This window comes from Hemitrygon akajei, unplaced genomic scaffold (assembly GCF_048418815.1).
Source record: "Hemitrygon akajei unplaced genomic scaffold, sHemAka1.3 Scf000059, whole genome shotgun sequence".
Classification (NCBI taxonomy): domain Eukaryota; kingdom Metazoa; phylum Chordata; class Chondrichthyes; order Myliobatiformes; family Dasyatidae; genus Hemitrygon; species Hemitrygon akajei.
Window position 1 is genome coordinate 4,172,210 of NW_027331945.1, and position 12,702 is coordinate 4,184,911.

General features: G+C 47.3%; 1 non-coding gene across 1 annotated transcript; it reads right to left on the bottom strand.

Annotated features, from left to right (window-relative positions):
* Positions 1 to 12,181: 12,181 nt before the first annotated feature.
* Positions 12,182 to 12,263, bottom strand: trnas-gcu (transfer RNA serine (anticodon GCU)). Its single transcript has one exon. It is a non-coding gene; the product is annotated as a tRNA-Ser (tRNA).
* Between the last annotated feature and the right edge of the window lie 439 nt (positions 12,264 to 12,702).

Here is a 12,702-nt window from a genome sequence, read left to right on the forward strand (position 1 = left end):
ACATTCTCACAATGTAGCAGAGACTGACAGATAAATAATTAACCCCACACTCTCACACTGTAGCAGAGACTGACAGATACAGAATGAAACCCACAGTCTCACACTGTAGCAGAGACTGACAGATACAGAATGAACCCCTCACTCTCACACTGTAGCAGAGACTGACAGATACAGAATGAACCCCACACTCTCACACTGTAGCAGAGTCTGACAGATACACAATGAAACCCACACTCTCACACTGTAGCAGAGACTGACAGATACAGAATGAAACCCACACTCTCACAATGTAGCAGAGACTGACAGATACAGAATGAAACCCACACTCTCACACTGTAGCAGAGACTGACAGATACAGAATGAAACCCACAGTCTCACACTGTAGCAGAGACTGACAGATACAGAATGAACCCCACACTGTCACACTGTAGCAGAGACTGACAGATACAGAATGAATCCCACACTCTCACACTGTAGCAGAGTCTGACAGATACACAATGAAACCCACACTCTCACACTGTAGCAGAGACTGACAGATACAGAATGAAACCCACACTCTCACACTGTAGCAGAGACTGACAGATACAGAATGAACCCCACACTCTCACACTGTAGCAGAGACTGACAGATACAGAATGAAAACCACACTCACACTGTAACAGAGACTGACAGATACAGAATGAAACCCACACTCTCACACTGTAACAGAGACTGACAGATACAGAATGAAACCCACACTCTCACACTGTAGCAGAGACTGACAGATACAGAATGAAACCCACACTCTCACACTGTAACAGAGACTGACAGATACAGAATGAAACCCACACTCTCACACTGTAACAGAAACTGACAGATACAGAATGAAACCCACACTCTCACACTGTAGCAGAGACTGACAGATACAGAATGAACCCCACACTCTCACACTGTAGCAGAGACTGAGAGATACGGAATGAAAACCACACTCACACTGTAACAGAGACTGACAGATACAGAATGAAACCCAGACTCTCACACTGTAACAGAGACTGACAGATACAGAATGAAACCCACACTCTCACACTGTAGCAGAGACTGACAGATACAGAATGAAACCCACACTCTCACACTGTAACAGAGACTGAGAGATACAGAATGAAACCCACACTCTCACACTGTAACAGAAACTGACATATACAGAATGAAACCCACACTCTCACACTGTAGCAGAGACTGACAGATACAGAATGAAACCCACACTCTCACACTGTAACAGAGACTGACAGATACAGAATGAAACCCACACTCTCACACTGTAACAGAAACTGACAGATACAGAATGAAACCCACACTCTCAGACTGTAACAGAGACTGACAGATACAGAATGAAACCCACACTCTCACTCTGTAGCAGAAACTGACAGATACAGAATGAAACCCACACTCACACTGTAACAGAGACTGACAGATACAGAATGAAACCCACACTCACACTGTAACAGAGACTGACAGATACTGAATGAAAGCCACACTCTCACACTGTACCAGAGAGGGAGAACTAACTAACCCCATACTCTCAGGCTGTACCTGGGTCTGATATCTAACACCACAGTCTCACTTTTCACCGGAGACTAGTTGCTACAGAATGAACCAGCCATCTTCACACTCTACCCGCGACAACAGGTGGAGAATGAAACAGACACGCGAATTTTCCGACTGAATGTCTCTCGTTTGTTGATTTTTTCTGCGCTGCTGTCGTTCTGTCTCACTAGTGCTGCATTTGATATTAATTTCATCTCAACCCCGTCTTCAGTTTCAGCTTGAAACCTTCTAAATCAAGAATCTCTTTCTCCGTAGCAGACTGGCCGATAACGCTTTTCTCCCAATGTACAGTTTTGTTTTTCTTTCATTCTGCTATGAATAATTCCTGTTTCTGCAAGTGTTTAACTGTCGCTTTTGCTTCTTCTCTCCCTTAAGCGATATGCTGTCTCAGCCGTAAAATACCGTGTTTAACACGTTCGGATTGGGAAGAGAAAGACATAAACAGGGAGATCGGCAAATAATGCAATACATGTACTGACCTTCATTTGCCTGTATATGTGTGTGCGCGCGTTTGCGTGCGTGTGTGTGTGTGTGTGTGTGTGTGTGTGTGTGTGTGTGTGTGTGTGTGTGCGCGCGCGTGTGTGAGTGTGTGTGTGTGCGCGCGCGCGCGCGCTAATAATGGTTTTTAATATGGCTTTATTTGATGGTGTGTCTCTATATGTCGGCCCTGATTTTATTTCTGCCAGCGCACTGCGAAGTTCATACCTGTGACACGTGCATTTTTATGTACAACCATGAGATGAATAGGAATTTAATCCACGCACGGCAAAAAAAAAAGAAATATATATATATATATATATATACATATATTAAACCATGCCGGTATTTACACCAGGGAGAAACGTGTTGATGTTTGTGCTCGTAACCAGAGGGCAGTGAATGTCACCCATATCCGACCATTACATTTCTGCATCTAGTTGAACGCCTCAGTATTTCAGCATCTAACATTTCCTCATGTGGATTCAACAGCGGCCTTGTCTTTCACCTTACCGTTTCAAAATCCACAGCATCAATAAGAAATTTTATTAATATAAATTTTAAGATATCTATACATATACGCATAAACGTACACACACACACACACACACACACACACACACACACACACACACACACACACACATACACTCACACACACACAGCCACATTACATGCGCAGACATACGCAAGCATATTAACAAACAAAGATATGCCTACATAAATCCACAGAACAGATACACACATACACATACAGACACACACTCAACTACACACACATGCACACGCACTAACACACACGTACACACACACAAAGACAGTCACGCGCACACACTCACATATACACAGAGATTACAGCTGTGGAGAAGACAGTTTAAGGGATGGAGGGATCCGTGGACAGCTCTGTGCTTCAAGGGGTATATAAGCTTTATACCGTGGAAGCTGATTAAAATGACGGCGACACCGATGTGGCCCAGGGCTAATAGAGAATTAGACAGAGTGTCTCTGTAAACAGCGGGTACGTAATATATATGTCGACACACAGAGGGACTTGGTGGGGTGAGTTTGGGCCAAAGTGGAGCTACTGAATAAAAAAAATGGGAATGACATTAACTGAAAGTTTGCAGGAGGAGACCGAGAGGGGTTCTCATATGTCCCTGGGTCCAGAACAGACTAAAATGGTCCTATTTCTTTTATTGGTTTTCTTTAGTTATGTTGAGACTCATGAACATAATTCCTTTAATCGTATGAATTGTACTGTGTCATTTCTTGGCACTAATTTGTAACAGAATAGTAAATTAGACAGCACTCACTGATGCACCATCAATAAATCTCGGAGACGGGAGGCAAACGATAGGCTTTTATTAGCTGCAAACTTGACCACAACATCTTGGAGACTGAGGTAGGAGCAGTGCCTCCAATCGCCTTTATACAGGGGTCTATGGGAGGAGCCACAGGAGCAGTCAGCAGAGGGGCGTGTCCAGGCACCCACACGATCCGGGTTTTACACTGGGAGAGCAGTCTCAATCTCACGAGTTTGGCGGGACCGGAGAGCGTCTTCCCAAGACTTGCAAAGCCAAGGATATCAGAGGTGTCACTGAAAACAAAATATTGCACCGAACGATTGACGGCTGCGGTTATCGGAACAGTGCGTGTTCTGGGCTGTTCAGAAAGTATCACTTTCTAGTTTACATTGGAGCCTTTGATGATAATAAGTGTTGTATGGTCGTGCGAGCAAAGCGAGCTTCCGTACGACCCCCTCGTGGACTGCATTTCACATAATTCATCGCCTTTTCATACCTTGTCTCCCGTTTGTTCTGATTTTATTGGTCAATGCTCCGACAGGTAGATGGAGTTTTTCCGCCAATGAAGTCCGGATGGGGCTCCGGGTTCGCAGCAACGGAAAGAATGACAAGGACCCGGAGATGGAGAACCGAACGGAAACGGTCGTTTTACTATTCAGTATAACCGGTAGCTTTGTATTTCTGTGGTTAACGAGGGTGGTATTTGTTATCTACCGACGGGTTGCAAATATCACCCTTTATTTGGGCACGGATCCGATTTATATCGTGGACTCCACGGCGACGATGCTGCAGATCCTCAGCTCCTGCACCAACACATGTATTTACGCCGTGACTCAGAGCAAGTTCAGAGAGGAGCTGAAGAACGCGGTGAAATATTCGCTGAAACTGTTAACGAATTTCATTGAATCATAGACAGACCGTTGGTTTCTGCAGTGGAATTAAATCAGTCGCCATTTTCCTCCTTAAGGTATCCGCTTGTCGATGTGTAGAACCACGGTTAACAGCTGAGCGCTCTGAAATACGCCTGCATTCCTGGTGATATATTGCATTCGCCGACTACCCTGTACAGGTGAAATTTGTCCTTCATCAGATATGCAATATATAAGGATCAGCTAAGCTGTAATTCACTCCGATGAACGCTCTGTAGAAGAGGGGAACTGTCGGGGACGGTTCACTCATGCCCTGCCCGTTTTATTTTCATTCTCTTTGTTCGGTCTCATCCTTCGTCCTGGTGATGCTAATCCGGGCTGGTCCAGTCAGAATGGTTCATCTTCCTTTTCAATATCCTCCCCATTGTTTCTCGTTTTCCAATTCAGTGATGCTCTCGATGTTTTGCTCCCAATCTCTCAGTCGATCACCTCGATTCCAGCGTAAACTCCCCATCGCCTGTATACAAATTTTGAATGATGAGTTGCAGCATGAGGAATCATTATCGAACCTTCACACAGCGGAGTGATATGTGTTTTATTTTCTTTTTCAACACTCTCTCCATCTCTGGACTGCTCTCTCTTTGACCTTTCATATCTGCGTCTATATCTCTGTTTATCTCACAAGGCCCCGTGACGATCTGTTTCCTTACTTCTCCCTCTGTGCCTGTTTCTCTCTTTCCACACGCCCGACTGAACAGAAACATCTCATTGCAGTATGTAGGAATATATACTTAAACTGATAATAAATATAAGTTGTACTTTAAAGTACCAAAGCAACAGGATAATATATTTGTTTTTTTTTAAATCTCTGTGTGTGGAACTAACTGGATTCTGAGGATGTAATCGAGTTTTGGAAAAAAAAAAGATACTGAAAATCCGAATTAAAACGAATCAGTTGTAATTACCGTTCATCAAGAGGGGAAAAAATACATTTTTGTCCGGTGTTTGGAGGACTCTGTCTTTTGTATTGATCATCTGATGCGGCAAACCACACGTAGAAATATTGCAGAATTCCTTTAAATCGTCCTCTACTACACTCTGACGGAACATTACTCTGTTTATAGAATTTCCTGTTCCGTCCAACTGAGGTCCTGTCTTCCACCCAATCAGAGTTTTACAACATCAGTGAAGTAAGAGTTGAGACGACGGATAACGTTTCGAGCGCGAATAGATTATCCATTCTCCTTATCAGTCTCTGTCCTCCTGCAGCCTCCCTCCTTCTGCAACACTTGCTGCTCCTCACCTGTCTACGTATCGTCCGCAGTTTTGGCTGCAGAGCCATCAATTTCATCATGGTAAAATGAAGCGGTTCCAACACATCCCTGTGGAACACTCCTTGCCACCGGGAGACAATGAGAAAGTCATCCCTTTCGTCCCACACTTTCCCCACTATTACTCTATGTATGCTAGTATCTTTTATGTAATAGACTGCGCGAATTCATGTGCGGAATCTCGTCAAATTTCTTCTGAAAATTGAAGTGTACAACATCCACCGATTTTAATTTGTCCACCCTGCTTGTTATTTCCTCAAAGAGTTCCAACGGGTTTGCCTTTCCCTTAATCCTGTGTATGTCTGCCGCGGCTCCCTGTATATCTAGAATATGGATGCGAGCAAGTGGACATGTAAGGACAATAGAAAGAGCTGGGGAATATTTAGTTCTAAAATTACCCTTGATGGTTAGCATGGAGTTAATCAGTTGAAGGGACTATTTCTATGGTGTTTGTCCCTCTGTTTCCCTCTCAAAATCTACTCTGCTCTGTTCTCTCGGGTTCTGTCTGGTTCAACTAGATAATCTCTCATTCTATAATCTTTAACCATTTGTGATAGGACAATACCTTTGATCCAGGAATTCGCTAAGGTAATATCTTCTGGAATGTCAACGTAAACGTATTCTCTCGGAAGTAAGGGATTCAGAACCGTACATAATTCTCGCGGTGTGGCTGTGCTAATCCTCTGCACAATTGCATTTCCAAACTCCAGTCCTGTTGTAATAAATTTATTTGTGCCATTTGCTGCCTTCTCTGCTTGATGCACCATCAAACTAACTATTCTATATCTCACACGCAAAAACATCTCGATCCCTTTGACTTTCACACGCGTAATCTTCTTTACTTGCTTCCTCACCCTCACTCTATCATTAACCTCCATGTACAGATTTCCATTTGTTCTTTCCATCTATCAGTACGCAAGTCCACATTTGCGCGTTAAATCTGGCCCTCTCACCTCCTTGAGTTGTCAGAAAACTTGGAAACATCCTCTAAGTCATGCTTGCAGGTGGAAATACAGACGATGTCCGTGTCGGGTACTGGCCGAATCGAAGCGACGAAACAGGAGTCCGAGGCTGTATGGAAGAACAGAGAGCGAGGAATGACACAAAAGTTTTGACGATTTAAGAAACCGGACGGATCGAAATGGCCCGTTGTCGGAGTCGCAGGCGAGGGATTGTCCGGCACTGCTCGCTTCTCCGCGGCTGAGCTCGTCTCTGTGCTGGGCTGAGACTGTGACCTGCAATTGGTGGATTCTCGCCCGGCTGCAGCGATGCCTGACTTTGTGACCTTCAGTTGTGAATACTGTTCCCGTGCTTTTATTTTGTACGATATATTTCTCTCTCTCTGCACACTGGGTGCTCGTCAGTCCTCTTTTGTTTTAATGAGTTTTATTGGGTTTCTTTGCTTCGTGGCTGCCTGTACGGAGACGAACCCAAGGTTGTATAAAGTCTGCACACTTTGATAATAAATGAAGGGACCGACGCAGAGAGAGTGAAAAAGCGAAACGAATCGCTATCGTATGTTTTGTCGACATTCACGCCAATCGTTCAGTCCCAAGATATTGTGGTGGTGATCCTTCGAGAAACACAATATTTTCCAACAGTTTGGATAAATGGAAACGTGTTTCACTCTTTAAGAAGGGGAGGGAGAAGCCAAAGAAAGAACGTTAGCTGGACGTCAGTGTTTGGGGCGATGTTACAGTCCATTATTATGGATGGAGTGTCGCGGTACTTGGAGGCACATAATAAAACAGACCAAAGCCAGCATGGTTTCCACAAGGGGTAATCTAACCGGATAAATTGTTTAGAATTCACTGAGCAAATAACAGGCAGAATAAACAAAGGAGAGACGCTGAATGTCGCTTACTTGCAGAACTCGTTGACAAAGCGCCGGTCTTGAGTCTGCTAAAAAAATATAAAAGCCCCTCATAATACAGAAGAGATGCCGCCATCTCTAGACGAATAGCTGACTGGGTGGAGGCAAACAGTGAGAAAAAAGGCGGACTTTTTACCAGTCGTCTGATGGTGACTGGTCGGAATTAGAGCCGCATCCATTAACATCATATGAGGATGAATCGGCATAATGAAACTGGGGGCTTTGTGGCCATATTTGCGGACTATCCAAATATTGGTTGAATGGTAGGCAGTCTTGAGGAAACAGAAAGTTTGCAGAAGACCTTGGACAAATCAAAGAAATGGACAATTGAGCGGCAGAAGGACTATTGCCATCGTCGTAAGTCGCATCTGGAATTTATATTCGGTGGACGATTTCCCTCCACACCGCTCTGACATATTGGGAAATCATGTTACAGGTTACAGCAGTGGTTTGCCTTTGCTTTCTGCCGCGTGTGTTTAAAGAGATCACCATCTCTTGCAGTGGATGACTTAGACGTCTAAGTGCCTTGTCGTGCTCTTAGCAACGCCTGCTGGTCTGCCTTCTTGACTGTCGGATCATTAATTGGTCTCTTCTGCTCTATCTGCCAGAGCCAGACTTCACCCACTGGGACAGACAGATCCCCTACCTCACCGAGGGTCGAAGACCCATTGGCTACCCTCACCTGGTTTAGCCCGTCTGCCAAGACGGTTTACTGGGGTGTGGGCGCTGGTCCTGTTACAGCTACTTGTTGCCACAGGTAAGAACTGAGCGGCAGGTGGGGACTAAAGGTGGACGAGCTGCCCTGTAAAAGGCCCCCCACCAGAGGGACTACCGCTCCCTAGATACCCCATACACCGTAGATGGACTATATTGCAGGGAATTGTCTACTCGGGACAGAAACCTAGTGCGGGTTTCTCTTGCTCCTGCCCCACTGAACTCATTTCTGCATACCTTGACACTGTCTTATCCCCCCCTTGTTCAATCTCTTCCCACCTATGTTCGTGACACTTCTCATGCTTTGATTTTTTTTTCGATGATTTTAAATTCCCGGGCCCTTATTTTCTCCATGGACGTCCAGTCCCTATATACCTCCATCCCCCACCCGGACGGTCTCAAAGCCCTTGGCTTCTTTTTGGATTCCAGACCTAACCAATTCCCCTATACCATCACTCTCCTCCATCTAGCTGAATTAGTTCTTACTCTCAATAATTTCTCCTTTGGTTCCTCCCACTTCTTCCAAACCAAGGGTGTAGCCATGGGCACCCGTATGGCTCCCAGTTATACCTGCCTAAAAAAAAAGTCCTGACAAAGGGTCTCGGCCCGAAACGTCGACAGCGCTTCTCCCTATAGATGCTGCCTGGCTTACTGTGTTGCACCAGTATTTTGTGTGTGTTGTTTGAATTTCCAGCATCTGCAGATTTCCTCGTGTTTGCTCCCGGGCGAATTCGGGTTTGTTTGATCCGGAGCGGCGGGGGCTGAGGTTAGACCTGATAGAGGTTTGGGGGGGGGGCGTGGGAGGAGAGGAACCGATAGAGCAGACCTTTCTTCACCCCCCCCCCCCGGGTGGAAATGTGAGACGGGTGTAAGTTCAAAGGAGATGGGAGGGGCGTGTTGTTTTTTTTTAACACACCTAGAGCGGTGGGGGAGGCCCAGCGGTACGACAGAGGCGTTTACGAGGCTCTTAGGCAAGTAGGTGGATATTTCTGCCCATCGTAGGGTTGGGGGTTGGAATGTAGAATGAATTGTCGCGGTTGCAGAGAGAGAGAGAGAGAGACAGGCAGATGATAAGGCGCAAGGGGGGGGGGCGTCGAGGTAGATCGTAAGGTCAGAGATCTATCTGATCGGCCTAGAGTATGGAGCAGTAGCCTGAATACAGCGGGGGTGAAAGCTGTCCCTGATCCGGGTGGGACGCGCGTTTGTATCGCCTGCTAGATTCTGTGGTGTGGGGGGAGAGAGAATGTCCGGGGAGGGTGGGGGTTTTGATGATGGCTGCTTTACCGAGGCGGCGGGTAGTGTGGACGGAGACCGCGGAGGGGAGGCTCGTGACAAGGGCTCGTCAGCTCTCTTTGCTGTTGGGAAATGAATTGTCCCTCGTATTCTTTATATCCGCGCTCTCTCTCTCTGCGCCCCTCCCCTTCCCTCCAACCCACTCCCTTCTCTGCTTCCTCTCTCCCTCCCAGTCTCCCGCTCTCTCCCTCCGTCTCTCTCCAACCCACTGCCTTCTCTACTTCCTCTCTCCCTCTCTCCCTCCGTCTCTGTCTTTCACACCTCTCTCTTTTATGCTCACTCCCTCATCCTCTCTCTTACCTCCATCGCTCCCGCCATTCCCCCCCGCTCCCACCCCGCCCCGCTCTTCCTCCTTCACGCCCTCACTCTCTCCAAAAAAGGGGCAGAACCGAGAACGGGGATGGGGAGGGAGCAATTGACTGTGCAGCAGATTTTGAGGACAAGAGCCCATGGTACTGGGCGCGGGGCTGAGTACGGATATTATGGGCAGAAGGGCCGGTGACGCCGACGCCCGGCACTACCTACCGGCGACGTAGCTCGGGTTGTCGCAGTGCATCTGCAGCACGTAGTATTTGGGATCGCCGAAGGCGCCCAACGAGAAGCCAGCCTCGTCCGGGTAGATGATCAGCTGTGGGAGAGAGAGGAGTACGGGGCAGATGAGAGGCGGGATACTGGTGGGTGTCATCAGACACGCGCGGGAGAGGTGCAGTGCCGAGTCTCTGCCCCCGCCAACAGATTTTAACCCCAGCTTAACACGCCCAGCGAATCCCCTCCCACAGGCAACAAATACTCGCCCCCACCCCCGCCACCATCATCCGCCGAGTCCCCTCCCGCAGCCCACGGGCACGCTCGCCCCCGCTCCTCTCGAAGCACCCGATTACAACCCCCTCCCCCCACTGGATTCCCCTCCCGCAGCCCATGAATTCTCTCCCCACACACAGTCCCTCCCACCATCACCACCATCTCACGGAATCCCCTCCCGCAGCCCGCGAACACCTCCCCCAGTCACCAACTCTATCTCCCCCCCGACTGAATTCCCCACCCGCAGCCCGCGAACACCTACCCCAGTTACCAACTCTATCTCCCACCACCCACTGAATACCCCACCCGCAGCCCACGGACGCTCTCCTCTGTCACCAACTCTCCGCACTCACAAAATCCCACGCAAATGTTCCTCCCTGTTACCGACCCACCACCGCACCACCCCCACCCCCTCTACCCCGAGTACCCTCTCACAACCCCCGGGCACGCTCATCCTCCTCCAACACCGGGGCCAAAAATTGCTCGCGACGCGGTGCGGCGAACCCCACCCCCAGCGAAAAATCAGTGTTGCATTCCACCAGCATTTTGTGTGTGCTGTTAGAATTTCCAGCATCTGTAGATTTCCTCGTGTGTATTCTCTGTAGTTGCCAGTTTGAGATGTTATGCAATGTCAACATTTATTGCGAGAGAACTAGAAAATAAAAACAAATGTGTAATGCTGAGCCTTTATCAGGTTTTAATGTGATTATGGTTGAAATATGGTGAACGGTTTGGGTCCCTTATCTAAAATGGATGTGCCGGCATTGGAGAGAGTCCAGAGGACGGTCACGAGAATGATGCCTGGAAGAAAAGAGTTACATATGAGGAATATTTTAGGACCCTGGGTCTTTGTCGCTGGAATTTGTAAGAATGAGATCGGGATCTCATTGAATTCAATCGAATATTGTCAGGCGAAGATAGAATGGAGATGAAGGATTTTTGATGTAGTGTTAGCATCGATGGCCAGCGGGTATACCCTCAGATAAGGACGTCCCTTTAGAAAAGGGACGAGAAAAAAGTTCTGTAGCCAGAAAGTTAAGGATTTCTGGAATTTATTGCCACGGATAGCCGGAAAGGGCAAGTAATTGGGTACATTTAAAGCGGCGGTTTAAGAGGTGGACAGGTCGTAAGGGTCTCAAATGTGCGGAGGAGAAGGCAGGGAATGGAGTTGAGAGGAATGATATGTAAGACCGTAAGAGCAGAATTAGGCCATCTGGCCCATCTGGTCTGCTCCGCCATTCAATAGTGTCGGATCCTTTTTTATTCTCTCCTCATGAAATCCAGTTCCCAGCCCTCTCCCCGCAACCCTTGGAGTCATGTTCAATTAAAAACCCACCAACCTCTGACTTAAATACACCCAACGACCTGGCCTCCACAAATGGATGTGGCAATAAATTCCACAAATTCACTACGTTTTGGCTAAAGAGGTTTATCCCTATCTCTGTTTTGAAAGGGCGCGCCTGTATCCTGACGTTGTGCCCTCTTGACCTATACTCTCCCACCATGGGAATCACCCTTTCACACATCTACTCTCTAGTCATTTCAACACTCGAATAGTTTCAATGAGAACCCCCTCTCAGCCTTCTGAATTCCAGCGAGTACAGTCCCAGAGCCATCAAATATCTTTGTGAACGTCCTCTAGACTCTCTCCAATGCTGGCACGTGTTTTCTCAGATGAAGGACCCAGCACTGTTCACAATACTCAAGGTGAGGCCTCAGCCGAGATGAAATGGCGGAGAAACATCAATGCAAAAATCGCCTAAATCGGTCCCTATATCTTGTGGCGTTGAGGCCAAATTTGCTGAAAAATTAATGCTGACTGTTGCTTTTCATGATTCACATAACAAACCATCCGGCGTCCCTGTGACAAAATTTGGAGGCTAGGATGCTATAAACTGACAGTTTCAAAGGTGGTTCCCCCCGATTAACGTTTCACGACGAGGATGGGATTCGAACCCACGCGTGCAGAGCACAATGGATTAGCCGTCCATCGCCTTAACCTCTCGGCCACCTCGTCTGCTCCCCTCCCTCTTGTGTTCCGAACTTCTGATTTTGACTCGGTTCCATTCTGTCTCTCCCTCCCTGCAGCAGGGTTATCTCAATTCCGCGTGGGGATTAATCGGAGTACCCCACCCTCGGTGGAAACGTTGTGCACAGCATCTAAGATTATGTGTCTAGTCGGTGTAGTATTTCTGCAGAAACTTTAGCAAACAATTGGTTGGAGTTTCTCAGACGTTCAGGAGGAGCTGCTGCTGGGAAGGTGAAGTTTATTTCACATCCAGCTCTGTCTCCGAGCACACCTTATCGGCAAGAATTCACCACCCAGCACTGACAGTACATTCTCTTGTCTCCAACCCTCTTCTTCTCCTCTTCTTCGACACAATGCGCTGGTTCTCTGCCTGCTCTGGGATATCCTCATCACTAATTGCCAACTAGACATCAACCGCCTCAACATC